We start from the raw sequence: 25279 nt of genomic DNA on the forward strand, positions 1-25279 counted from the left end.
ATGTTTGAGTATATATGCAGTACTTTTTTTAAAAAAAGTACTCTTAATGCTATATTCTAATCTGATGCTTCTCTCAAGGGATAACCATTATAACCATTTGTAATGTTTCAAGACTATCTTTCTCTCCCCACCACCTCCACCCCACCCCATAGAACTTTTCTTTTGGTCCAAGAATTTTGTCCAATATCCACAGCTCAAAAAAATGTTCCTTAGTACTCTGTTTATATTTTTAAATGAGCCATAAATAAAACCCCGACATTTGGCGCTAAATATTTATCCTCATAGTCTACAGATTAAAACTACAGGCACCAAAAGTAGTGAGTGATTCATCGAAGACCATGTCTAAAGCTAAGTAGCAAATGTAGGATACAAACCTAGACTATATGCCTCCAGAGCCAGTGGATTAACTACTATAATATGCTCCTTTCACAGAGAGCCCATGCATATACTTTGTTTTCTTCTAGTGGACTTATTATATAACTTTGTGATGTGTCCATTTTTTGTATATATAAATCAATGTAATGTTTTTATTACCTGACAGTATCAAATGTGCTGAAGTGCCATGATTTCTTTAGTGATTACTACATGAATGCACTTCTGATGGTTTACAGTGTTTTGCTATTACAAATCAGGCAGTAATGAACATCATTGCATAGACATTTGTGCTTGGAATCTTGCAAAGTGTTAATTTAGAAGTTATAAGTACACGGCACTTTTATAGATTATGCCAAATTGAGCTTTCAAATATATACATTAAATTCTCCTCTTATAATAATGTATGAAAATACAAAATTTCCCACCTTTGTCAGCAAATTCCTAATCATTTGCATTTCCATTTAATATCAGTTACAAGTTACATCTTATGGTTTTTTAATTTGTATTATTTAGGTTACTTATAATATTAAGGATAGATTTTAGAATTTTTTTATGTGTGCAATTTACATTTCTTCTGTGTTTTCTTCATATTTGAAACATTTTTTAATTGGTAACATTTTTATCGGATTACTTTATGGGAATTTCTTATATGTTAAGAATGTCAATACTCCATTAAGTATTGTAAACGTTTACTCTAGCTATGTCATTTATGACCTTTATTTATGGTATATTTGGCTATACAGAACCTTTAAATCTTATATAGTAATATTCATCATTGAATTATAGTTTTCACAGAAACTGTGTGTGAAATTAAGATATTCTAAACTGGAGAACTGCATTTCTAAAAGCATTTTGTTTAAAATGTGGCCATTGCTAGTTAGCACTAGCAGAATTTCAGTAAGGATGCAAAAGTACTTGAAGTTTAGAAGAGCTGAGCTTTAACAAGCTTACTTTTGTTAGGATTCTATTGTACTGTTATACTCCCACATCTCTTAGGTGAAGAAGTTCTCTTAGGATTCTAACAGGCAACTAGAAAAGACCTTCACAAAATGAAGACAATAGCTTCCTCATGAAGAGCTCTGGGGCAGCAAGGAACTAATGAACAAGGAAGCAGAGCAGATAAATAGTAAAAAAATAATAATAATACTTATATTTCGGATGATAATAGACAGGAGCATTTAAAATTTGAATCTGGTCAAAGTATCTGCAATCATGCTTCACTTAATGAGGAGGATACATACCCATTGTTAGGTGATTTTATCATTGTGGGGACATCATAGAGTGTGCTTACACAAACCTAGATGGTATAGCCAAGAACTTGCCTCAGCTACAAGGTATAGCCTGTTGCTACAAACATATATGACATGCTGCTATACTGAATACTGTATGCAGTGGTAGCACAATGGTAAATATTTGTGTATCTAAACGTATCTAAATTATAGAAAAGAGAATGTGTTTGCCCTACAATGTTACAACAGCTATAACATCCCTAGGTGACAGGACTTTTTCAGCTCCATTATACTCTAATGAGACCACCATCATGTATGCGGTCCATAGTTAACTGAAACATAATTATGCGGGACATAACTGTATTTAAATTTGTTGGTAAGGCAGCCGAAAGTCCTTAAGGGATAAGTGTGTAAACTAATGTTTTAAAATATTATTCAAATGCAGGGTGCAGGCAGATGAGACTCACATATACCTTTAATAACGTCACCCAGTGTTAAATGCTATAAATCATATGCTTTGGTGTGTGTCAGAGGAGTCTCTGCTCACTGTTCTCCTCTCCAAAATGTACTAAGCTATTATTGCACATTTTCTCTTCCAGATACATTTTAAGACTGACAAATTTCATAAAAGTCCTGTAGGGATTTATAGAGGAATTGAAGGAGAAATGACATTTTTACAATAGTGAATTCTCTCTTACAGGAATATGTTCTCTTTCAGTTCATCGAGGTCCTCTTTTATGACTTTCAGGAAAGCTTTATAGTTTTTCTTTTTCGCTAGGACATGACCATTTTTTTTTTTGTTATGGTGGTTCTAAAATGATTTCTATGTGTGCTTATGTGTGTGTGTGCACTGTACTTTTTCTACACGTTTTGCCTTCACATTTTCTGTGATAAAAATGACACAAAGGTTGAAAAATTATGTTCAATTTTTATTTAGTTTAGTTGCTTGTTTAATTATCTTATATATCTGAATATGGGAAATTAATTTCTTATAATTTCACTGTAGATGATTATTGTTTTGAAAATAATTGCAACTTTGAATTTTGCACACCAATATTTATATCTTAGCTAATAAGGTTGCCTTTTAATTCTAGCTCGTTAATTTTTAATTATATAAAGTATTGAATTATTATTAATGTATTTGATTACATTAACATGTTTCCATTTTTTCCTAATGTTTTTGTTTGACTCGTTCAGTTGACTGGCCAGTTGATGCTGGTAGTTTGATCAGAGCTTTCAGAAAGTTTCAGATCCTTTCCATGTTAGCCTCTCTAGAAGGTAGCTTGAATGTCCTCATGACATGGCATCCAGCTTTTCTGAGATCCAGTGAGCCATGAGAGCAAGGCAGAAACCATGATGCCCTCTAAATCTAGTCCTGGAAATCATACAGTCAATTCTGCTACAGTTGATTTATGGGAAATAAATTACTAAATCTTCCTATATTCAATAGGAGGGAGATTAGGCTCCACCTTTTGAAAAGAAGATTGTCTGAGAACTTATGGACATACCTTAGTACCAGCATAATATATTCCTACAAACTACATATTTTTGTATATATTAATTTTTGAGTGGTATTATAGTTTGTGTATTCATCTATTACTTTGTAAATCCAATGTTTTGTAATTTATCTATAATGGTATATGTATAGAGATAATTCTAATATTTCAATCATTTAATAACTATTTTGTGAATATACCTTAATATCCATTATCCTGTTGATAAAATTTAGTTTAGGAATTTTATTTTTCACTGTAAACAATGGTTCTATAAACACTCACAGATGTCTCTTCATACAACTGTGTGAGAATTTTTGGTGGAGTATACATCTAGAAAAGGAATTTGTGAGTAATTAGTACATAATTTCATCTTTACAGACATAATCAAATTTCTCTACAAGCAGGATGTTAGAGACCTCATTTTTACATTGTCACCACATTTGATCTTTCTTATTTTTTTTTTCAATCTTAGTGTGAAAACTGTCTCATAGTTTTCATTTTGAATGACTTGGATTTGGATTTTCTCTTCTGAGGATTTTTTTTTTTTTTTGGCCCATTTTTTTCTGAGGGTTTTTTTTTCAAATTTATTTACAGAAATTATTTATATTTTGTTGTACAAACACCTCCCTCTTATAAAATCAAAACTGATCCTTCCAGAAGTGACTTTATGATTAAAGTCAAAAGAGAAACAAACAAGCAGACAAGCAAAAGCACTTTCTCTCCAAGACTAAAGAAAATGCAAGCAAACAAAATGGATTCATTGTGTCTGGTTCTGCTCTCAAAATAAATGAAATCATTAACATTCCCTCTAACTTAACGTTTTCTTTAGGCATTCTATGTGCACAGTAATATCATCATGAAGAATCTTCAAAACTTTTTCATCTTGTTTTATTTTTCGTGACCACCAATGCAAAGTTGAATCTGGATAAATGAAAGTGGATATAGCTGTCTCATTCTTAATCTTAAGATGAAGGCTTTCAACATTTAACTCTGTTAGATGTCTGTGCTGACTTTATAAAATGTTTTGGTATATAATCTTTAATCAATTAAGGGATTGCCACTGTAATTCCAGTTGAATGGGTAATTTTTAATTATAAGTAGATGTCTTTTTGCATTTATATATGATCACATTATTTTTCTCATTTATTCTGTTAACATTCTTTGATTTTTTTCATCAATGTTTTATAGGTTTCCTAATTTAAATCTTGAACATATTTTGTTAGATTTACATCTAAGTATTTCATTATTTTGGGGAGCTAATGTAAGTGGTATTATTATTTTTAAAGTAAGCTTTTTAAAAATTTTGAAATACTTTTAGATTTACAGAAAGGTTGTGAAGATGTATCCAAAGTCCTCCATCATTATAATGGAACATTGGATACATGGAGTATGTAGGAACTGATAATGTAATCATAATGATAATATAATGTTATAATCAATGAAACAATAATGATACACTGTTATTAACTAAATCTGTATTAAAGTCCATATTTCTTGACTTTTACCTATATTGTCTCTTACCAAATATCATGTTACAGTCATCATGTCTCTTAGATTCGTCTCAGCTCTGAACAGTTTATCAGGTTTTTCTTGTTTTTTGATGACTTTTACATTTGGAGGAGCACTGGTCAGGTATTTTGTAGAATGTCCCTTGAGTTGGATTTCTCTGATACTTCTCATATGAGAAGATGGAGGTTATGTCTTTTGGGAAGAAAGACCAGAGAGGAAAAGTGCTATTCTCATTCCATTACATCAAGGATACATACTGTCAACCTGGCTTTCCATTGTCCATGTTGATCTTGAAGTTAAGGTAGTTTTTGTAAGCTTTCTTCATTGTAAAGTTACTTCCCACCTCACTTTTTCATACCGTACTCTTTGGTCAGGAGTCATATGCATAGCCTACACATAATGATTGGGGTGTGGCCTTCTACCTCCTTCGGGGTATACTATTGATATATATTATTTGGAGTTCTGCGTGTGAATTTTTTCTGTTCTCCTCTATTTATTTATTAATGCAATCATTTATTTATATCAGGAAGTACTCGGATATTTATTCCATACTATGGGTTGTAATCCATCTCTTCTTGATTTATTTCATTGCTTGGATTGTTCCAGCTTTGGTTATTATAGATCTTTCACTTAGTTTCTGTGTCCCCTTGACCTATCCCCATAGTTGTGTGAGTGCTATTTGTTTGGGGAGGAAAGGCATATCTGCACTTTCTGGCACTGTAAGATGCTCCAGGCTCAACTTGCATATTTTCTGCCTCAGTCCTAGCGTCAGCCATTTCTCCAAGAATTACTGGTTCTTTTTATTGGAGAATGGCATTAGAAACCAAGATCTTAGCGGTAGATGTACATATTGATTCTAGGCTCACTCATCTGACAAAACAAGAAAATACATGCATGGAAACTAACCCATGTGTACATACTTATAAATATTACTGTATGTAACCATCTGTATTAGTCAGGGTTCCCTAGAGGGTCAGAACTAACAGGAGACATATATAAAGAGGAGTTTACTAAGTATTAACTTACATGATCACAAGCTCCCATAATAGTCTGTCTGCAAGCTTGAGGAGCAAGAAGACCCAGTCCAAGTCTCAAAACTGAAGAACTTGGAGTCTGATGTTTGAGGGCAGGAAACATCCAGCATTGGAGAAAGATGGAGGCTAGGAGTCTAGGCCAGTCTTGCCTTTTCAAACTTTTCTACCTGCTTTATATTTGATGGCAGCTGATTAGATTGTGCCCACCAGATTAAGGGTGGATCTGCTTTCCCCAGCCCACTGACTCATGTGTTAATCTCCTTTGGCAACACTCTCACAGACACACCCAAGATCAATATTTTGCATCTTTCAATCCAATCAAGTGGACACTCAGTATTAACCACCACATCATCTGTATCTATATTAAGCTAAATCATGAGTTCAAACTGATATTTGCAACTCTTACCTATGACAATAAGGAATATTTCTTTGCCTACATGAAACTGCCTACTGCAGCACTGAGAAAACTGGTTCTCAGTATCACCATCTATTTATTTAATTGTTTAATTCCAGTATAAACATCCCGGGCAACAAATCTATCAGAGTAGTGTATACTACAGAGTAGTACAATATAAGTGCAGAGCAGACAACTAAAGTGTACAGTACAGTGCTTATGAAAAATTTCTTTGCCTTTAGTCTTACAGACTCCATTCATTTCCAAAGTTACCTAGGTTGGCATCTTTTCCCCTAGTCCTTCAGTAAGATTGCTTCATATATTTTAATATATTCATGTAACTTTTATGCATATTTTCCATTTCTCTGCAAAAATTATCCATCTTCTGTTTTTAAATCTTGATTATAATAACTAATCATAGTTTTGTGCTTTGTACGTATCCATGTTATGCTTCTCCTATGGTTCTTTCTTTATTTTCTATTCTGTTGTTGTTTTCATTAGAATTTTGTTTTGTTATATGCCTGCTTATTTTTCTTTGTAAGTTAAACACTGCATGTGAAATTTTTAGGCATAATTTGAGCTTCTGAATAGTGTTAACTGTCTCCAGAGAGGGATTACTTTTTCATCTGGCAGGCAGATGACAAATCTAATTAATACAATCAGCATTTGAAATTATTACAGCTGGCCTTTGCTCACTGGTTTATTTTCAGTTCAACTTTAATGACATGTTATAGCCTTTTAGGTTACCAAGCCTCAGTTACCTACCAGAACTCTTACTCACTGGCAGGTATGATTTCCATTTTTTTAATCCTGATCTCCAATCCCATGAGCCTACAAAGATTTCTACTGATTTTCGACCTCTCAGTAACAACTTTTAAATTACCAGTCAACACTGGTGGAAAAGCAACATTCAATATCATGTTTATTTCTTTTACTTCAAATTTCTTGTAGATATTGGCTCAAAATAATATTATTGCCTAGGTAACTCTCAGATGTCTTCAATGAGCTGCTTTTTAATTTTTTTTTTTTTTTAGTTGTTCTAGTTCTCCCAGTGCAGGATTATTGCATACAACGTGTCTCATCATGCCTAGAATATAAAACATTTTCCAATCCTTGTATCTCTACCCTTACATCTGGGATGATGTTTCCTCTTCCAGAGCAATATTCTTACATGAAATATGAAGTTATGTGGCCTTCTAGATTTATGAATGAATAAGTCTAATATTGGATTCTGTATGTAGATAAGCCAAGGTGGGTTTTCAATACCTCTTGCCCCTTAAAGATGAAAAAATGTCTGAGACCCAGTTTATCAGGTTTGGTAAACGCCATCAGGAAAAAATTGGCTTCATTTTCCTCCATAGTTCTCTAGGCTCCAACTTTAACCAAACAAACTCTCAGTATCTATTATTTCTTCAATAATTTGATAAAAAATTTTATCTCTATATGAGTAGCCATACTTACATTAATGGAAAGAAAAGAGCTTCTTAAATATTTTTTTCTTATTTTGTATTTCCCCTTTTCATTATGAAAAGAAAGTAAAGATTTACTGCTATTTAACAGAATATTTTATATTTTATTTTTTTCAAAGCTGTTATTCTCTGCTCCCTTTTTAAACTTCTCTGTTAAATACCACTTAGTTTTTCCTTATTTTAAATGTTCTCTAACCAGTACTTTTTATCACATCATACAGATGCAGTTTCTTCTTAAATATCATTGAGCATAGCAAATATTTTAAAATTCCTTTTGTCCATTTTATTACATTTCATAAGAAGATAATTTTAGAGTTTAAAATAATGTCAATTTATTTTTAATTAGAGTATGTTTCATATGTTTAGTGAGACTTTCTAAATGATCATTTTTAAGGAGTTTTCTCCTTCAGTAGAAAACTGAGATAATTTCTGTCAGATTGCTTGTACTCTTGTTTTAGTATGTTCAAATAGTTCAGTCGTAACAAAACAAAGTGAAAACATTTAGATTCCTCATACTGTTACATTGCTAATTAAGAAACATATTAGCTTGTTGCAAATAGAGTGGAGGCCAATATTAGCTTGGCTTTTGTGTCAAATCGCTTTGTATTTGGCATTTTATGTGGTAGCAAGATGTCATTGTGGCATTTTCCATTCATGCCAAATATAAACTTGTACAAAGCTACCACAGAAGCCAAATTTTGTGTGACTGTCTTTGTCTGGAGTGCTTCCCAAAGGTGCTAGAGGGAATTGTATATGTCGCACATGTCCCACAAACTGTCCTTGATTCTAGTTTTTATTAATTGATAAAGTTTCTAAGTGAAGCTCTTCCTCTCACTTTCATGTGGTGTGTTCCTTTGTATTATTAGAGAGGAAAGTAGAGTACCTCTTTTCCCCGATGTGGTTATTTCTAGCAGAAATTTATCAATGTTCCTATTCTGTGGGTATTTATTTATATTGCAGTTTTAAAACTTCTAATTTTAATGAGTTTTTTTTTTTTAATAGAAGCATGGGCAGTAAAATTAGATAAGTGAGTTCAGGTGACATCTTTCCTAAAACTATTCCTTTTTTTTTTTTTTTTTTTTAAATAAAAAAGCACTGTTTTTGTTCAAACTGAAGATTTAACAATATCAAAATAATACACGATAATGTTCTTTGAAGGAAATTAGATGTCATTATTTCCATCTTTATTAACTTAGACATTTTATACTTATTTAAAGAGTTATTTTAAACGTACCTATACATACATAGACACACATATAATCATATATTATTTGCATACATTAAAAATATTTAAGCAAAACAAATTAGCCAACATCTCCCTAACCCTCTCTTCCTGAAATTAATGTTATCTAAACATTCTGAGATTAATTCTTAATATCTTTGTGGGTCAGATGCATGGTGACTTGGTTAAATATTTGATACTTTCTACTCGCATCCACTGGAATGGTTATTTGTCTAACCTTCACAGCTGGAGCTCTTCAATTTTTATCCCTACCTTTACTAGTTTTCCACAGACACTGGGGCTTATCTTGTATAATTGCCAAGGGAACTTGGAGAACTGGATTCCAGTTTGCCTCACAGCTGTCTACTGCTGATAGTGTGCCCATCATGATGCCTTCACCATCAGCCAATATAGAATAGTATAATAATGTTTGCAGACGTCCTATGAAGTTTTTGTTTACAATATATATCCTGGTGTCTAGACTACACTTATTAAAGCAGAATACCTTGTGCAATGGTTCAGCAATCTTAACTATTTGCCAAGCTTACTGGGTGGTAATTATGAACACTGATGTTTGAGATACACTGACATGATAGCTAGGAGCAAATATCTTGGAATCAGGAAGATACGTGCTCTAATACAATCCTGCTTACTAGATGTAGGATAATGGCAATTGACTGAACATGTGAGGTTCAATTTACACACCCGAAAAATGGACTTATTGATGTAGTATATACTAAATGTGAGGATATATTGAAGTAATATTTATCAATTTCTTAGTACAATTTCTGGAATATTCTATGTTTCATCAAGTCTAAGATGCCGTTGATTTTAAGAAGTATGATTATTTAATATATAGTGGAAAGAAGGGGAAATGTTGGCAGTTACACTGTAACTAAGTACTTTCTAATTGCTTAGACATTTTATTTTATACTTGCTTCAAGAGTTCTTTAAAACTTATATATTATCATATAACATGAGATGTCATCAATATGAAAAGAGAATATAAGCAAAACAAATTAATGAAGTCGTTTTCTAAAACTTCTAAACATTCTGAGATTGACTTTTCTTAACATCTTTGTAACTCAGAATTTCATCTTCTCTTCTACCAGCATTGTGGTGTAAACATTACTAAAAGGAGTATTCAACTGTTACTTCTAAGTATTTGTTTTTCTAGCCAATGACTTGAAATTTTTATTTTTTCAGTTTGGGTGCTAAAAATCAAGTACAATTATTTTATCAGAATATTGTCAACAGAAGATTGTCAAATTATAAATATGACTAACATGCTTTCTTCAAATTTCTTATGAAATTACCTTTATTCAAGTGTTAAGTAATTTAAATTTTCTAGTCAAACTCAAATGAATAACCAACAAGTTCACTCATGTAAAATTGACAAATGTATCATAACTGTGTGTGGCTGAAAGTGACTAAAATATTTATTTTAAGAGTCAGCTCAAATACAGATACTACAATATGGGGGAAATGTGCATTATTATTATTTTTTTAAAAATCAATAAAAGACAATAGTATGTGTTCGAGAAAAATAAGAGGCAGATGACACCTGCTCATTTTCTATAGAATGTTATATTGTGGTCATCTCTCACACCATATGCTTGACCTATTTTGGGCATTTGAGTCTTGATTATTAAATTTGTAGAAGTTTCTAATCTCTATGCAGCATAGTTCCTGTGAGGTTGTGTATCTGAAGCCCAGAACTTTGCACTTAGCACCCTTTCATCAATGTTTGAATCTGTTCTTTGCCACATGCTGCTGAGACTCTCCTGGAGTGACTTGTTTCCAAGTCACACCCATTCCTAGAGTGGTCTCCACCAGCTTCCATAATCCACTTTTGGAAGAGGAGTAGAAGTAGAAGTGCCTGTGTGGGTTTCTGAACTCCACCCAGAGATGGATTTTGTTTACATAAATGTATTATGAACAATGGAATAGGATATGAAAATATCAATGTAGCAATGTATTTCTTTCTTTATCTTTTTTCCCCAGGAATTCTGTATTTGCTGCTTCCAGATATTGGAAATCTGTATGAGCGTTTGGACCTTTTATGAATCTGGGTTTTGGGTTCCAAATTTAGCTAGAGGATTTAATATAAGGTGAAGATTGTATATAAATGTCATGTTCTTCTTCTGCTTAATGAGCAGTACGATATATGTGGTAATCATTTTACTAAAACTGGGAGATGTGTTTCTGTTGGCCCTTATGTTATTTCTACTCTTTTTTTCTACAGATTAAGATAATCAGAGTTATTTAAATTGACTTTCAAAGTCCTTAGTAATCTGGCTTCACATTAATTATTCAACTCTCTCTCCTTATGCTTCCTACCGAAGTCCTCTGCTCCAGTCAGGCTGATCTCCTCATGGTTGTCTGAACACACCATGAGCATTACTGTCTTCCCACCTTTACTCTTCAAACATCCCTTCAACTAAAGCAAACCATTCTCTCCTTTTGTCCTCGAATATTGCCTTCATTATAATATCCTCTTTTGCTATTCTAATTCACACTTATACTTCTCTTCTTTAATTTATTCAACAAATATTTCTTGAGTACATATTACTAGCAGCCTAGTGAAGAAGATAAATCCAGCCTCTGCCATCATGGAAAAATATAGGCTGTAGAAATCATCAAATAAAAAACATGCAACATTAATTTTTAGATAAGGTAGTTATGCTAAGGGAAATTATAATTATAAATGTAGTTTGATAGGCTTTGTCAATAACCTTCAATCCCTATCTATGATGCATTTAAATATTGTGCATTAGACTATTTATTTACTTATGTGTCTATAGTTTGTCTCCTTAATTAAAGATGAAATCAAAGAGGCTAAATTCACTGATATTTGCAGTGGAATCTGTGACGATATGGAGAAGAAGTAAGAATGCTTTTTAAGCTTTGCTCCTTTTTCTCACAAAGTGACTTGCAATGGTCAGTTATGTAAACACATTAAAACCTCACAGTAACACAGATGCCTGTCCCCTTAATTGGTCCTTGTGTTTCTCTGCCCCTGCTATTTAACAGGGGAGTGGGGTGAACATTCTTAGGTTCTGCTTGGGAATGAGTAAGAGCAGGGGTGTCATGAGGGAAAAGATGACACTTGATTCTTGCCAGAAAATTGACCATCAACTCAGTCTCAGAGAGTGAACAGAGAGAGGACAGATTCCTATGTCCTCAGTGTCCTGGAGGCCCAATGACCCCAATAGTTAGAGAGTCTTAGTACTGAAACCATAGTTCAGAAAAGCCTAGCTAGCCATAGAACCAAAATATCTTCCGAGAGCACTAAGATGAAGTAGAAAAATTCCATCAAGTGGTGGCAAATGGTAGCTAAGTCCCAACAGATGATGAAACAGAGAAGATGGACCCTCATGTCTATGACAATATGCACTAATACGTTATTCTAGAATTGCATTGAATGTCAAAATTGAAGTAAAGAGTTTTATCTTCTATTTTTAAAATCAAAGATATTGATAACATTTTTTCTATAGATTTAATAAATATCTGATATTATTGTCATGTGCATAGTATTAACTTGTAATTCTGTAGATATCAAAGCTTTTAGCCTAATATTTATTTAGTTTTATAAAACATTTCACCTTCTTTTTCACGCTTATGAAAGTAAACATTAGCAGTGAATTCAGCACCTATGATTTAAAAATGTATCTTATACTCTTGCCTTCTCAATGACCTCTGTAAATAACTTTTGATCAAATCTGTGGGACTGTTTCTAGGTTTTTTTTCTCGTTGTCTACTGACACCTGTCGAGTTCCCATCTGAATGTGAAAATCTGTAGCAGCTAGAGTTATGTGGCTCCACAGGACATGATAATGAGCTAGTTGGAATTGTAAATAAACTGTATTTTCAAATGTTTTCCTAAAACACCACACTGCTTTTTCTATAAACAATTAAAACCTCAACTCTCCTCCCGCTCCTGCTCTTTGGAATGTAAAAATTAGATGTTACTTTTGGCAAATTACTTTTTTCACTCTTAATCATGAGCTAATCATTTCACCCTTTTTCATTATATGTTCAATTCCGACAGGTGTATTTCTTTGAAAATGCCTTATCGTGTGTTATATCTGCCTATGAAAAAGAGATATGTGATCAAAATAACTTGCACGTAAGTTTATACTCAGACTCCTGTAATGAGGGATAAATAGCTCCAGTCACCTGATAAAAAAAGAAATCAAAGGTGTTAGATTTCACAATCACCAGGGGCGTCATTAATCAAATATCCTAATTGTTTCCTCCCTGTCATTTTTTATTTCCTTATATTTCTATCAATTCAAACTTAGGGATTTTGGCTCTAGATTCCAGCCCATTTTTCCCACTGGAAGTTTTCAGAGATCTATGGGTAGAGCAGCATCTTGCTAAGTGGTTGAGCTCATTAATACTGCCTGGGTACTGTGGAGACTAAAAGGAATGGGAACATGAATTGAAATTGAACTGACAGAGGCTGAACTGAAACACTGCTTTACAAGCATGAATAGCAGAGACTGTTGCTCCGCAGACTTTTCTAGAAGTTCTGAACCATCAGTGTCTTTTGTTTTCAAGGATGCCAATCTAAAAAATGACAATATTGCTGCAATAAACATACGTGTGCATGTGTCTTTATAGCAGCATAATTTATAATCCTTTGGGTATATACCCAGTAATGGGATGGCTGGGTCTTATGGTACATCTAGTTCTAGATCCTTGAGGAATCGCCATACTGTTTTCCATAATGGTTGAACTAGTTTACAATCCCACCAACAGTGTAAAAGTGTTCCTATTTCTCCACATCCTCTCCATCACAATAGCAAAGACTTGGAATCAACCCAAATGTCCATCAGAGACAGATTGGATTAAGAAAATGTGGCACATATACACCATGGAATACTATGCAGCCATCAAAAAGGATGAGTTTGAGTCCTTTGTAGGGACTTGGATGCAGCTGGAATCCATCATTCTTAGCAAACTATCACAAGAAGAGAAAACCAAACACCGCATGTTCTCACTCATAGGTGGGAACTGAACAATGAGATCACCTGGACTCAGGAAGGGGAACATCACACACCGGGGCCTATCATGGGGAGGGGGGAGGGGGGAGGGATTGCATTGGGAGTTATACCTGATGTAAATGACGAGTTGATGGGTGCAGCACAGCAACATGGCACAAGTATACATATGTAACAAACCTGCACTTTATGCACATGTACCCTACAACTTAAAGTATAATAATAATAAATAAATTTTAAAAAAATGACAATATTTACTAGTACTGAAAATAGACATCAGATACCCCCATACAGATTAATATAGTATATGACAAGAGCTCTTTAAGGCTTAAATCGATTCATTCTGTATGGAAGATTATATATGACTTTTGTTATGGGCTAAATGTTTGTGTCCCTCCAAAATTCTTATGTTGAAATCTAATTTCCAATATGAGAGTATTTGAAGGTGAGGCCTTTGGGAGAAGATTAGATCCTGATAGAGGAGGCTTCATGAATAGGATTAGTGCTCTTGTAAAATAGGCCCCGGAGAGCCCCTTCTGCCGTGGGAGGACACAGCAAGCAAGCACTGATGAATCTAAAAGTGTGCTCTTACATGACACCAAATCTACTGGCACCTTGATTTTAGACTTAGCAGCCTCCAAAACTATGAGAAATAAATTATTATAGTTTATAAGCTTCCCAGTTTATCCTATTTTATTAGTAGCAGCCCAAACTGACACAGTACAGTTGCTATTTGCACACTGCAGTTATAAATTATGAATATATTCCTTCTGGATAAATAGTCCCTATCTGTATCTCATTTTACTCATTAATATAATGAGGTTCTGTGTTATACTTTTATACCACACTACTTGTAAGTTAACTTTATCTATTTTAGACAAGCTTAGATTTTCCACCCTGAAAAATGAAGGTGTTTAACCAGCCACCCTGCTTGCCACCCACACCCTTCTGTACTTTGCCTTTCTGTCTTTGGCGGTGCTCACTACTTCCTTTTTCATTTTTACTATTTGAAAATGAGGCTGTGCTTTACTCTGACACTTGATCTCTAAATAAATCCCGAGTTTTAGCATGCCATGATTATATTGATATATTTTGTGATCAATGACAAAATAATTAAAGCTAACATTTATCTGTACATTGCTTCAAAAGGGTGCTTTGGGGTGATGTAAATGAATAAAGTAAGGAGCCTTGCACTTTAGTTCAAAATAATTTTCTGCAGCCGTAAAAAAGAACCAAATCATGTCTTTGCAGCAACATGAATGCAGCCGGAGGCCATTATTCTAAGCAAATTAATGCGGGAACAGAAAACCAAATACTGTATGTTCTCACTTGTAAGTGGGAGCTAAACCTTTGGTACAATGGGCATAAAGATGGGAACAATAGACACTGGGGTTTCCAAAAGGGAGAAAGGTAGGAGAGGGAATGGGTGTGAAACTACCTCTCGGGTACGATGTTTTTTGCTTGGGCAATGAGATTGTTAGAAACCCAAACCTTGGCATCATGCAATATGCTCATGTAACAAATCTGGACACGTAGTCCCTGAATCTAAAATTTAAAAAGTTTTTCAACATTTAAACATATTTTTACACAGAACACATATATTTATATAAACAGAGTCTATAAATCTTCATGCAGATGGGTTTTTAATCCTAATTACAAACAATTGTATGTAAAATATTTTTAAAGGAATTTTACTTTGGAGAAAGAATTATGTTGAAGACAAAAATTTAAAAAGATTTGAAGATGGAAAGAATTGATATATCACCTTTGTAAGTCTCTAATTTCTTCACCTACATAATTTGTTTGGGGATGAAAACAGGGTCTTTATTTTTGAGGAATTATGATACTGGAAAAAGGATAAAAAGGAAACTCAGGACACCTGAGTGTTAATCCTAGCACCACCACTTATTAACTGGATGTACTGTAAATGTCAAAGGAAACATTTTCTGCCCAACTGCCCTGACAGGACAATTGTAAGGATCAAATATGTAGAAGTATGTTATCAATTATGAAGTCCTATCTAAGTCGAATTTATTAGTATTTATTGCTAGATCCCTAAGTTACAAAGTGAGCCTTATTTATAGGAGATGAACAGTGAATTATTTTTAATTAAATATTTTTAAATTACAGAGTGATATATGCTCCTTGGAAGAATAGAAGCAATGCAATAATAAATAAAGACAAATTAATAATTTTCCTGTATACTCCTTTCATAACTTTCACAGATAAGCAACATTACAAAGCCCAGTATGTAATTTTCTACAATTTTGTCCATGCTTATGTAAATTATGTGAATATTAAAAGGGTTAACTCTTTGTTTTAAATTTGATAGTTTTTCTTATTTTTTCCTAATTGTTCTTCTACTTAGGCACATGTATGTTTTGCTGCAATTGTTATCTCACTTACTTTTTCCTTAAAAGTATAATATAGTTTGTGTATACCTTGCGTAATTTCCACAGATGAAAGCTGGAAAATCTAATACATAAAAAAAAAAAAAAACAAAAACAAAAACAAAAAAAACTTGATTTTGATTTGTATTTCTCGGATGGCCAATGATGATGAGCTTTTTTTCATGTGTCTGTGGGCTGCACAAATGTCTTCTTTTGAGAAGGGTCTGTTCATATCCTTCGCCCACTTTTTGATGGGGTTGTTTGATTTTTTTGTGTAAATTTGTTTAAGTTCTTTGTAGATTCTGGATATTAACCCTTTGTCAGATGGGTAGATTGTAAAAATTTTCTCCCATTCTGTAGGTTCCCTATTCATTCTGATGGGAGTTTCTTTTGCTATGCAGAAGCTCTTTAGTTTAATTAGATACCATTTGTCAATTTTGGCTTTTGTTGCCATTGCTTTTGGTGTTTTAGTCATGAAGTCCTTGCCCATGCCTATGTCCTAAATGGTATTGCCTAGGTTTTCTTCTAGGATCTTTATGGTTTAAAGTCTAACATTTAAGTCTTTAATCCATCTTGAATTAATTTTTGTAACCCAGCCATCCCATTGCTGGATATATACCCAAAAGATTATAAATCATGCTGCTATACAGACACATGTATGTTTACTGAGGCACTATTCACAATAGCAAAGACTTGGAACCAACCCAAATGTCCATCAATAGACTGGATTAAGAAAATGTGGCATATATACACCGTGGAATACTATGCAGCCATAAACAGGATGAGTTCATGTCCTTTGTAGGGACATGGATGAAGCTGGAAGGACAGAAAACCAAACACCGCATGTGAGAAAATATGATTTTGGTTACAGCTATTTCCAGGATTCTCTTCTGTCAGAGAACTATCACATGATAATCTCTTTTACTTCAATCTGAGTTTGAGTTTTTGTAAGAGTATCTAGATACATATTTTATTAAGCAGCGATTGCATTAAAATTGATCTATTTGAAAAGTAAATTCACATTAAAACTTAAATGTTTGCAGTATCTGTTCTATTCTACTTCATTTATCATCAAACACTTTACAAAATAAGTATAAGTGAATTCCTATTTTAACTCCAATTTTATATATAGGTAATAGAATCATGAACTTTTCAAGTGTGCATAAATCCAGTTAATAATTTTTATGGTGAAATGAAGACTGTGGCATACATGATATCACGCCCAAGATTATTTCTCAATCCATGATTGTGAAAAATATGGCATTGGGGGCATACCTTCCTGAGCTAGCTATCATTTCCCAACTTGGATCACATCTTTTTCATTTGTAAAAATCCATCTGATTATCCTAAGTTCTGTACTGTTGAAACAACTAAATAAGATATGTTGTATGCTGGTGGTAGAACTATGTCTACCAATCAATCCAGCATTGGCTTATAAATGATACTTTTGTTTGTTTCTTTTCCTTTTCTGTTAGTTTCATCATGACAAGGTATTAATACTACGTATAGTTTATTCACAAAATCACTTAAAAATTTGGTAAGGTTAAGAAATGGCTGGGGGGCGGGGAGGAAGAGGTCTTTAAAGATCAAATTTACCTGAAAGTGAATTGCAATGATACCAGACCCTGCAATATAACCATGTATTGCTTAGTAACTTCTTGAGCATCCATACTTTCATTCTTTATGTTTAAAACAACTCAGTGGGTTAGATCATTAAATTAGATGGTGCGGATGTTCATGGAGCCTAGCACCTACCAATATGCTCTATATGCTATTTCCCTTCTTCTTCTCTTAGGCAAGGCTTATGGAGAGTGAAATAAAGAAGCTGTGCTTATTTTCCCTCCAAAGAATAATGTAAGCTATTGTTTGAACAAGAAAAATGTAAAACCACAAGTGGGAATCTTTTAAAGCCTGCAATTAGGTTTAATTCAAGGATATGAAGGAAGGAAGTTGTTTGAACATAAAAGCTTTTCTTTGTTCATACTGTATGTGCTTCTCTTTGTTATGTTTTACAACAAAGCTGAGTTTAAAAAATTATCTACTTGATTACTAAGCAAATTGCAACAAGCTTTCAACTGTAAGTATAATTTTTACTTTATTTATGAAAGGCAGATTGTGTTGGGATTCCTGCCATTAATTCAGTTTTAAAAAATGACCTCTCTTACTGTCAAGTATAAATTCTAAAATGTAAATATTATTATTTAAAATTATTTAATAAGTTTTAATAATTATAAATAAATAATCATGAAGCATGACTAGGATAGGCTATCACAATGTCCCTATTGTTATGATTTCTTTTAAATATATCTCCTTTGACAATATATTTGATGAAAATTTCTGCCAGTAGCTAAAACTCTTTATATTCCAAAAATAAATAAATAAAATATTAGGTTAGCTTTTGGTCTCTCAAAGTGACTACCAGGCTACCATAATTTTCTATCTTCTTTTACAAAAGTATAAATAAAATTAAAGTGTGCCTGATAGTTTATAAATATATAAAAAAGAAAACTTTGGTAGTATTTCAACATATCTAAATTAAATATATTTTAGGATCAATATAAATTCCTATTAAACATTTTTCAAGAAAACATAAAATGTTTAAATCAGAAGTATAATAAAAAGATTCAATTAACCTTTTTACTGATAATGTATTGTGGAAGATTAAGGATAACTGTGAATGTACTGGCACTTCCCATCAAGGATTAGAGGTTACTTCCCCTACTACCTTAACAAATAGAGCATGGTAGAAGTGATATGACGCTGGTTCTGGTCTTAGCCTTTAACAGGACAGACAGATTCCACCTCAATCTCTTGGGGACCTAGGGCACCATATAAGAAGTCCAGTGAGCTTGTTGGAGAGTCCATATGGAAAGTCCCTGAAGCTCAGTGGAGAAAGAAAATGACCGAGCTGAGTTCAACCTTCCAGCCATCCATGCCAAGAAATAAGCCCTCTAGGTGAAGCTGTCTTAGACTCTCTAGACCTATCATTCACCAGCTAAATAACATAGAATGACCTTGTCTTTGTTTTCTGTTACTTATAACAGAATACCTGAAACTAGGCCATTTTAGAAAATAAAGAAAAGGAATATCTCACAGTTATGGAAGCTGAAAACTCCATGATCAAATGGCTACATCTGATGAGGACTTCTTGCTGGTGGGGACTCTCTGCAGGGTGAATCAACTCAAGAAATCACATGATGAAAGGGGCTGATCATGAATGCCTGAATCCATTAGTCCATGAATGAATTCAAACATGTATGAGGGCAGAGTCCCTATGGCTCAATCACCTCCTAGAAGCCCTGTCTCTCAAATAATGCCCCACTGGGGACTAGGTTTTAACATGAGTTTTGGAGTAGGCAAATATTCAAATCGTAGCATTCTGTCCATGGCCCTCCAAAACTCATACTCTCAGATACAAATGCATCTATTCTATCCCCATATCCTCAAAGTCTTTACTCAAGCTAATATCAACTCAAAAATTCAAAATCCAAATTCCCATCTCTTAAATGAAAACAGTTATCTACTTCTAAGACGCAATGGTGAGACAGGCACAGTGTGCACATTCCCGTTTGAAAAGTGAGAAATAGGCCATGTCGACCTGAAGAAAGAAACTGAGGCAAAATTAATAAAAGTAGAGAGTTTATTTGGGCCAACATTGAGGAATGCAGGCTGGATAATTTACCAGCTAGTCTAGAAACCACAGAGAAGAAAAGAAAAAACAAAATACCTTTAAATAATTACCCCCAGGCATGACTGCAAGGGAGGTGATCAAAGTCTCAGGCTCATGTCTCTCTGAGCCTCACATTCCTCATACTGCTCTGAGTCATTTTCCTTTCTCAGCTAAAAGAAAGAGGTAGCAGTCCTCAAGCAAGTACCTATTGGAGTGGAAAGTAGAGCCACACCTGAGGCCCCTTGTGCCGCCCTTGCGGGGCTGAGGACTACTGCACTGAAATGCAGGGAGGAGAGATCAGATGGGACCCTGGGCAGCAAGCTCATGGTGGGTACACTGGGTCTGTCCTCTGGAACCCTTCTGCTTTCCTAGGCCTCAAGGCCTGTGATGAAGGGGCAGCCTGGAAGATCACTGAAATACCTTTAGTGATTTTCTTCCATTCTCTTGATGATCCTTTCTCTCTGTACAAATCTCCATAGCAAAAGATCTCTGGACCACATCCTTGTTTTTCTCTCCTGAACATGCTTTTTCACTCTTCACATGATGAAGCCAGGCTGAGAGATTTTCAAATCTTTCTGCTTTGCTTCGCTTTTGATTATAAATTATATCTTTAAGTCCGTGTTTTCCTCTCACAATTTAATGTAGCAGTTAAAAGTCACCATACAGCAGCCTGAATGCTTTGATGCTTAGGTACTTCTTCTGCCAGATATTCTAATTCATTGCACCTAAGTTCTGCCTTCCATAAAGCACTGCATTCCACACAATGCAGCCAAGTTCTTTGCCAGCTTATAACAAGGAGGGCTTTTACTCCAGCTTCTAATACCTTTTTCCCCAGTTCCATCTGAAATCTCATCAGAATGGCCTTTACTATCCACATTTCTAGCCGCATTCTAGTCACAACCACTTAAGAGTTCCAAATATTTCCAAGTCTTCTGGTCTTCTAAGTCCTCACCAGAACCTAGGCTTCTCCTATCCTGCTCCTCCGAATGATTCCAGCTTCTAACCATTACCCAGTTTCAAAGCCACTTCCAGATTTTCAAGTATTTATTATCAGCAACACACCACCTCTCAGCATTGATTTTCTGTCTTAGATTCTTTTCTCTTGCTTGTTACAGAATACCTGAAACTGAGTAATATACACAGAAAATAAATTTGTTTTTTATGGTTGTGGAGGGTAAGTTCAAGATCGAAGGGCAACATCTGATGAGAGCATTCTTGCTGGTGGGAACTCTGCAGAGTCCTGAGGTAGCACAGGACATCACATGGCTAGGGGCCTGAGCGTCCTAGCTTAAGTTTCTCTTCATTTTCTTATAAAGCCACCAGTCACATTCCCATGATAACCTATGAATCCATTAACCCATAGTCCTTAAATTTATTAGTCCATGAATAGACTAACCCATTCATAAGGACAGACATCTCATGACTCAATGATCTCTTAAGGGCCCTACCTCTGAATACTGCCACTTTGGATATTAAGTTTCAACATGAGATTTGGAGGGAACGACATTCAAACCAAAGCAGTCTCCATTAAATGTTAGAGGGAACAGAAGAGCAACCCATCTGAGCCCTGATCAAATTTCTGACCCATAAAATGATGAAATATAATAACATGATTTTTGTTCTCAGACACTAAGTTATAGAGTAACTATTGCAGTATAATAGATTAGAAAACATGTAGGGGTAAAGGAAAAGAGTTTCTTTCTTGTTGTATTTAAACACACCACTGTTTCATTGGTTTTACAGGTATTAACTGTTAATATAGTAGTTGCAAAACCTTGTTCATTTGGGCTGATTAACTGGCCAAGAGTGAATTCTCTTTACAATAATTATTTATCGTTACTCTCTTTATTTATAGGAATAACCTGCTGTAAAAATTATAAGATAATATGGAAAAACAGAAAATTTAAGGAAGTAGCGTATTATATTTAGAGAAAAGATTGCTGGGCTCTTGTTATGGTTTGAATGTGTTTTTTCTCCTCTGAAGTTTATGTGTTGGAATCTCAATCTGTAATGCAATAGTGTTGGGAGGTGGGACCTTTTGGGAGGTGTTTGATCATTAGGGCAATACTCTTATGAATGGATTAATACTGCTACAAAATGGGCTTGAGAGAATAGGTTCTATCTCTTCTGCTTTTGTATGTGAGGACTCAGTCCTCTCTTGCTGTTCCACCTCTTGCCATGTGAGGATATCACAAGAGGGTCCTCACAGGATATTGGTGATTTGATCTTGAACTTCCTAACCTTTAGAACTATGACAGGATAAGTTTCTGTTCTTTATCAATTACCCAGTCTGAGATATTTTGTTATAGCCACACAAAACAGAGTAGGACAGCTGTTTATCAAAACATCTGAGATAAAAGATTTACTTTGTTATTTATTAGCTTGAAGACTTTGATCATGTCTCTACCTTTATAGGTCTTAATTTCTTCATCTATCAAATGAACTTGTTGCATTGCCTGTGCATAAGGTAGCTTCCAACTCTATTTGAAAAATCTCTAAATTTTGACTATGTCATTAATTTACAAATGTTTGGAAATTTTACAATTAAAATAGTTCTAAAACTTGGAGATTTTAGAGCTAATAACTTCCCTTCTCACCACTAAGTACTGTAGCATTTAAAAAATTCTTGGCTTTCCTATTTCATCCTCCTAAATGAACCCTTGATTGTTTTCCAGTAAGAACCCCTTTTACAGAAAGGAGTCAGTATTGCTGCTTGATCTTCAGGTGTTGAATTGTCAGGTCACCTGTAGCTTGGAGAGTGCTTACTTACATATCATTTATCACAAGGACTGTATTTTCTTATGCCTCACGTGAACATTCCAGTGGATAAATAATTTGTTTTTGCCTCTTAATTTGATGCCTTTTCTGCAGTTGCCCTGCTTTGAAGTTACTGTGATAGCATCAAGTTATAAAATAATATTTGGATAATTTTAAATATCGTTAACTATAGAAATTGTCTAACATAATTGGGCATGTGAGTTTGGGAAGGAATACTGTTAGTGCATGTGAATTTTACCTTTAGACTCATGTGAATCTGTTACGTTGTGGATTTCACAGTAGCATTTCCTGTCTTCTTGCCTTCATTTAAGATGACACTTTGATCAAAAGTGGTAAAGCATGAAATTATGACCAGATGTAAGAGTGTCACTTGCTATTTCAAAGTCCCACTGCAGTTGGAACATTTTCTGATTATCTGAACCCATCATGGGAATTAAAATTTACTGTGCCTGACATTACAGTGTGTTTTAACAAGAGCACAATTATACTCCTACCCTGTTTCAATATAGAGTTGCCTAGTCAGAATTGTTAGACAAGTCCACAGAGGATAGAAACTGTCACCAAGCATCAGCTCACATGGGAGAATAAAATGAAGCCAACTATTTCTTCCTTTATAAAAATCACTAATTATATTTTATTTAAAAATATTTGCTCCTAGGCCAGGAGGAAGCCCTGAGAATGTAAGAAAAAATCAGGCTATTTCAAATTATATGGTGAAATCCATATATATATACACACATATACATACATATATATATATATATATATATATATATGTAACTATTTCCTCTTTCTCTTAAAAAAATTTCTAGGACATCTGCAGCAAACGTCACAGTCATAAAAATAAGACATTTTGAAAATACGACTGCAAAATTACCAGCTGTATTTTTATCAAGAAAGGAAGCTTCTCTGTGAGGTTCATTTTTATTGAAAAATATTGATTGTGCACTTATTTCATGCCAGGCAATTTCTTGGGCTCTGGGGTACAAGAAATGCATAAATACAGTTCCTGCCTTCAAGGAACTCACAGATTAACAAAAGAGACAGAAATGCAAATAAAATAAATTCCCTTAGTCAGAAAGAAAGAAAGATGAGAAAATAAACAATTACAAACAAAGGAAGATAAGGTTGTCTCCATAACAGGCTCAAACAAAGCGCCTAGTTTGAATAGCAATTGCAGAAAAATTGTCTGCAAAAAAATAGTTATCATTACTAAAACTGTATTTGTTCTAAAAAGGTAACAAGGTATGCTAATTCACTTATTTATATTAGTTTCTGATTAATGTGTATCTTTCCTCTAAATTCAGGGATCACTTATTTCACTAAACATATTTGACATATTTAGCAACAACAACAAAATTCACTGTAGTCTTACTGATGTTCGTTTGGTGTTTACACTTAAAGGGAAAAAGAGATAATAATTCTATGATAACCTTAGGACATAAAGCAATGGGAAAGGTAAGGGGGAAGGAAAAAGGGGTTTTGTTGAAGTGTTTCAAGGCTCCATGGTGGAAAGGTAGAGGTGTGCAGCGATGTCTAAGTTTTTCTTCTACTTCCATGGAGTGGCTTAGCGTTCATCTGCATCAAATATTGAGCATGAAAAAAGATTTGTTTGAAGAGTCATACTGATTATTCCTCTGTACAATTTTAGTACTGTAAGAAGAGATTTCCATTTCTCTGGCAGTAAGAACAGTTTAATTCCATTGAAAATTTGACCAAAATCTTTCACTTTACTTGTTTTGTTTCCTTTGAGTCTCATGGTTCTACTCATTTTTATGGTTAGAAGGATACCAAGTATTTTAAAGTTCTACTTTTTTTTTCTTCCTTGGTTTTTCTCTCCCTTCAATTTGACTGATCCAGAAAATTTCTTCTGAGTTTATAAATATAACTCATTCCTGATAGTTAAATTTGATAAATCTCTCTTGTCCTATGGAATAGTTGGATCCTCTTAATTCACCTTTTGTGAATACTTCTTCCTCAATATACCACTGAGGATCAAGCAACAAAAGATAAAGAAAATTAGGTCACAAAAGTACCATCATGTGATAGTTTGGGGGATCACGTTTCATGTTTTTAAGAAATGTTTAGTCTCATAAAGGAAACTGGTTAAACATGGGTTAGTGGATTACATGGTGTTTTGGTATCTCAATCCTGATTTTGGAAAAAGAGAGGTGAAAACATGTAGGAACTTTAAAAATGTTTGGAATGTACTTTTTGGAGTGACATAGAGAAAAACCCCAAAGTCAGCAAATGTCTTTTTCCCATCTTCAATCTTGGTAAACTTGCTAAACTAGGCAAAACAACACAGTTTAACCAAAAGAATTAGTCTTTATTTCTAAGGATATAGTCTTGGAGATAAATAAGCCAATTTTAAGTGAATGGTCAATTCTTCTCATGTGGCAAACTGCTTCTGAAACCAGAAGTGCAGAGGAGTCAACTGAGTGCTAGTCACAACACGACCTGGGAGTGCGCTAATGCACACTTGTGTTTTAGAAAGATGCTTTGAGACTCACAAGTTGACTGCCTTTTTCCTTCCTCCCACCTCACCTAAGTTGTAGGCTTAGGCAGAATAAAGCCATGATTCATGTACTATGAGAGGCATTAGCTTTACATCCATTGTGGTCAAGATCCATCTTGAGGGAGAATGTCTGAAATGTGGGAATATTCTGTTTAGTACTAAGGATGAGAGATTAAATGGACAGTTTAG

The sequence above is a fragment of the Macaca fascicularis genome, chromosome 3, assembly GCF_037993035.2.
Source record: "Macaca fascicularis isolate 582-1 chromosome 3, T2T-MFA8v1.1".
NCBI lineage: Eukaryota > Metazoa > Chordata > Mammalia > Primates > Cercopithecidae > Macaca > Macaca fascicularis.